Raw genomic sequence first — 6,000 nt, 5'->3', positions numbered from 1 at the left:
TTTATTATTATTAAATAGTATTATTAATATTAAATATTTATTTATTATTATTAAATATTTATTAAACTATTATCTGATTGAAAATCGATAATCAATAATAATAAGAAAGTAATATGAAAAAATATCATTAAATTCTGGCGTTTCAATCTCTCTTGGTTTTTTCTTATGGTTTTAAAAACGAAAGAAAATGTTCCAAATGTTCAAAAATATTGGTCGCTCTGAAAAGAGCGGATTGTTTCTGATCACCCTAAAAAGAGCGGATTAATTTAGAAATCATAGTATGTGCTCGAAATGGCCCCCATCCATCCTAACGCAAGCTCTCATGCGTTTTAATAAATTTTCTTGGACATTCTCCATTTTGTCTTCTTCGATAGACCATATGGCATATCGTAATCTTGTTTCTAAATCTTCAATGTCTTCAGGGAGCGTTTTATAAATTTTTTCTTTGCAATATCCCCAAAGAAAAAAATCGAAAACGACGCTGTTAAATTCACCAAGATACTACCGTGTCTCTTAATAATATATTGTTTAGCAGCGTCGAGTTTTTTTAATAATTAAATTTTTTTTTAATTTTAATTTTTTATTAATTTTTAATTTTTGATATTTTTAAATAAATTTTTAAATTTTAATATTTTCTTATAAGAAATTAAATCAATTGTTTTGTACAATAATTTTTTTCAATGAAATTATTTCTATTAAAAATTGCATAAGTTTTTCTCTTATATAACAATTTTTCAAATTCAATGTGATAAATTTTGTCGTAACGAATCAATACGAATGCACATTAGTATATACGAGCTACATGAGTCAACTGTTCACGATCGTTGTAAGAAATCGGTTCTGACTCTTTTACGACAAATATCTAATAACTTTCGACAGAAATATAAAGATAATAACTTTCCTTCATCTAGCTATTTGCCGGCAGTCAATCATCACATCCGACACACACATGTTGATAAAAGTAAAATAAAATCGCATCCTTTTATTCTCGACGCAATTTTCTATTTAAATATATAACTAATTTTTGTAGACAACTATTTTGCACAATTTTTTAGTAAAATAATTTTTTGTAAAATAGGTTTTAACAATAATTTTTTATTACTGGGATGACGACTTTTTTTTTTACCTTTTTTTTTTGAAAAGGTAATTTTTTTAGGATGTCACTCATTTTTGTAGACAATTAAGAAACTATTTTGCACATCAACTTTGTTTAATGTAAAATTTTTGTAGTTTAAATAATACTATGTTTTGTATAATAATACTATGTTAAATAATACTATGTTTTGTATAATAATATTTCACCTCCAAGGGGTGGTTTTTAAAAATTATTATATAGTAAATTATTCTTTTTATAATTTCACCTAACGGCACAGATTTTATATTTTTGTGGTATACCGATTTTAAAATATTAGATTTCATCCTCAAGGGGTAACTTTTAAAAATTTTTATTATACGGTAAATTAGTCTTTCTATAAGTCTTATTTAACGGCACAGATTTTATATTTTTATGGTACATCGTTTCTAAAATATTATATTTCACCCCCAAGAGGTGATTTTTAAAAGTTTTTATTACACGGTAAATTAATCTTTCTACAAGTCTTATTTAACGGAGCAGGTTTAATATTTTTATAACACACCGTTTCTAAAATATTAGATTTCACCCCCAAGGGGTGGTTTTTAAAAATTATTATTATAGGGTAAATTAATCTTTCTACAAGTCTTATTTAACGACACAGGTTTAACATTTTTATGGCACACCGTTTTTAAAATATTATATTTCACCCCCAAGGGGTGGTTTTTAATATGGTAAATTATTCTTTTTATAATTTTACCTAATGGCGTAGGTTTAATATCTTTATGATACACCGTTTTTAAAATATTAGATTTCACCCCCAAGGGGTCGTTTTTAAAAATTATTATTATATGGTAAATTATTCTTTTTATAATTTTACCTAATGGCGTAGGTTTAATATTTTTATGGTACACCGTTTTTAAAATATTATATTTCACCCCCAAGGGGTGGTTTTTAATATGGTAAATTATTCTTTTTATAATTTTACCTAATGGCGTAGGTTTAATATCTTTATGGTACACCGTTTTTAAAATATTAGATTTCACCCCCAAGGGGTGGTTTTTAAAAATTATTATTATATGGTAAATTATTCTTTTTATAATTTTACCTAATGGCGTAGGTTTAATATTTTTATGGTACACCGTTTTTAAAATATATTTCACCCCCAAGGGGTGTTTTTTAAAAATTATTATTATATGGTAAATTATTCTTTTTATAATTTTACCTAATGGCGTAGGTTTAATATTTTTATGGTACACTGTTTTTAAAATATTAGATTTCACCTCCAAGGGGTGGTTTTTAAAAATTATTATATGGTAAATTAATCTTTTTATAAGTTTTACCTAACGGCGCAGGTTTTATATTTTTGTGGTTCTAAATATTAGCATTAGACCGCCGTCATAAGACTACAGCGCCTCTTTCGTTAAACGTGCGAACCGTAGTACAAGAAAAGTATGTTATATATAGTAGCCGCGACGGTGACGTATCTTAGATAGAAAATTTTACATTGAGACTTTGCATCGTTATATTTCTGCTTGTAGAGCACATAGAGCAAAAATAAAAACACTTTCCTTATATAATTCGAACCCAAGCAATTGATTAAACCTAATAAGGACTTGATCGGTTCAGCTGTTATTGAGAACCGATAATATGAATTACTCGCAACTTGGTCATTCGCGTAAAGATACACGGTGTGTCTTGCGCCTGAGTGATGACTCGACTTCAAGACACTACCGTGTCTCTTGATACAGCTAACAGTATTTTCAACATAACTCCTGAAATAAGCATTTCCGCACCTATGTCCATATAACATTTTTTCATCCTTCAGGTGTGAGGAATATCTCCTTAAATTTTTGACATACCTTTTTAGAACACCCTGTATATACAGGGTGTCCCATTTTATTTTTGTCAGTCAAATATCTCGATATTACTTAGAGTTAGAAAAAATGTTTCAGACAAAAGTTGTATGGCTTGAAGGGGGCCATAAGATGGTGTCATTAATTTGACCTTGAATAGTTACTTGAAGGTCACGTGAAGGTCACCTTCAATTTTTTAAATAGAACCGCCTACTTTTTATTGCATATTCTTACAGCTCGTCTCGAGAGCTTTCCAAAACACTATAATAAAGTATTTCTTCATTGAGTACTTTTCGGTTTATGAGGCTTGAAATAATTTCTTAATTTTACATAAACCATAAAATATCTAGTAAAATATTCATTTTTCGATTATCTTACCTTAATACTTTTATGTACTAAATAATGAGAGGAATCAATTGGTGTAAAGAAAAAACAGTTGTTTCTAAAAAAAAATATGTAATTGTTAATTGCAAATTACATATTTTTTCTTAAAAACTATGTTTTTTCTTTACACTACTTGATTCCTCTCATTATTTAGTACATAAAAGTATTAAGGTAAGATGATGTGACGTATCATCTAATGCTGGTATTTCCATGCCTGGGAAGATTAATCGCTATTGTGGAATAGTATCTCATATTTCGCTCAATCAAATAATACTGGATTATAAGACGATAAGATTTAAGTTTGTATATTTCAAAGAAAATACTACATATTGGGGTTATGTGATAATACAAATATTATATATATTAAATTATATATAAGTATTACATATATTCAATTGATTAAATTTTTAAAGTTTAAGAATTAAGATATAGATAGATTAATGAAAAGTTTATTGTTGATTAAATTATTAAAGTTTAAGATACTAATGAAAGTTTAAAAGTTAAAATAATTAGATTAAGAAATAGTTTGTATCTCATTGTTTCCTAAAGCTTAAAACTAGTTGGACAATATCAAAACATAGCTAGACAATCATCATTTAAATAAATACTATTCAAAGACAGCAATTTTTATTTTTTATTAATTTACATTATATAAAAATATATAAAATATATACAGAACAATTTTTATTTTTTATTAATTTACATTATATAGAAATATATATTGTTTTTTTCTACTGACACAATGATTAATTATTTTTGTATTATTTTTATATGTATATTAAATAATATATTAAATAAAATATTCTGTGTATATGTCCACTTTTCACGCACAAATTGTTATACCACTATCCATTGAATCCAAATCGTGAGAATCGCTGAGCCGCTATCCTTACAAACCTCTTACAAATTTAAATTAAATAAAATATAATGCATAACAATTTAAGTGCACAAAACGTAATTTAAAATGGATTATATATGGAAATAAAATATTATCTAACTTCGCGTAAAGTTCCACCAATGATTACATTTTCCGTTGCAATGCTAAACTTTCCATTAGATTTTCTCCAATTTTTCAATGCTTAAATACCTTTTGTTGATTCTATTGGCAACGTTACATTATCTTCTTGCTTCTGAATCGATTTAAGAGTTGCTGTGTTATCACTTCTTTCATAGTTTATTAGGATTCTTCTTATTCATGTAAAACATCCAAGCAAAAAGAAATAATTTTATTATGTTTAAAAATTATATTTAATGATAATTTCTGAATTTTTATTTGCTGTTGCCTCTATAGAGATAGCAAATAAAATTTTTCTTTAACTGCATGTTGTATTAATAAGCAGGAAGGTAGTATACTAGCCAGAAAAATTCTAAACTGTCCTGCTGATGTCCAGATAGAAAATATGTATGTATAACAATAATATTGTTACGTCCCTGGTTTAAGTCGCGGTAGAGTCTTTTTTGAAAAAGGAAGATCTCGTTGTCAAGGAATTGTTGATGACAGCAGTCACCATTTGAATCTGGAGTCAGCTGTCAAGCTGAGCGGTCGCGTCTCTATATACGAGCCGTTGTATTATTGTTCTGAATTATTGCCTGTGTTTCTGTATTGTTTATTAAAGTTCTTGTGTTCTTAAGAACCGTGTCATTATTTCGAGTGCACGAGTGGAAGCGTGTGCTGAGAGTTGTGTCGCGCGCGCGTTCGATATATTGGTCGTCGCCGCGGACGCAACAATATGAACAAATTTTGCAGTCTCTCTAACAAAGATATTTTTCCTGCTTCATTTAAAGAACAAAAATTTAATTCTTTTTGATAAAATTATCTCGTCATTAATAAGGCTTATAGCACATTCATATAATTAAAGCACTATTCATATAATTAAAGCATCTGTAATTAGTCTAAAATATATTTAAAAATATCAAAATTTCCTATTGATACAAATGTTTATGCTTTACCTATTAATTATTTCTTTGATGGAGTGGTTGGATGGATTAATGACATATTAAACAATTAGATTATTGTATAAAAACACATTTGACATTTAATAACAACATGTAGTGAAGTTACTATGCATTTTGAAGTATACTTAGATCATTAAAAGATAATAAATATTATAAAATTTTCCTCATCAATCTGTTTTAATACTACTAATTTTATGTATTGATCTTAATAGGAGTTAGTTATTAATATTGTGTGGAAAATCAAAGAAAGGGAGGAATGAGGCTCTTTCCATCCCTTTAAATCATAATAAACATAAACTTCCTAAAAAGTATTGAGAGAATGTATTGAATATATTTTAGAAAAATGATTTTGTGAGGGAAAATTATTGTAAATTATTTTTAAGGACTTTTTTTATTAAACATTTTGTTGCATACAAGGTAAAATATTCTTTATGTACTTGGCGTATTTTTTTTACATTTGTAAAGTTTTTTCTAGAGTTATTATTATATTTTACAAGTCTTATCTAGCGGCACAGGTTTTATATTTTTGTGGAATACCGTTCCTGAAATATTAGATTTTATCTCCAAGGGCTGGTTTTTAAAATTTATTATTAGACGGTAAATTAGTCTTTGCAGAAATCTTAACTAACATTCTTAACACAGGTTTTATATTTTTGTGGCGCACCGTTTCTGAAATATTAGATTTCACTCCCGAGAGGTGGTTTCTAAAATTATTATTATACACTCGTCAAC

This window comes from Camponotus vicinus, unplaced genomic scaffold (assembly GCF_025532165.1).
Source record: "Camponotus vicinus isolate PSW18456_S1 unplaced genomic scaffold, iyCamVici1.0 SCAF_5, whole genome shotgun sequence".
In the NCBI taxonomy this organism is placed as follows: Eukaryota; Metazoa; Arthropoda; class Insecta; order Hymenoptera; family Formicidae; genus Camponotus; species Camponotus vicinus.
The sequence above is the reverse complement of the archived record's forward strand: the minus strand, read 5'-3'. Positions refer to the sequence as shown.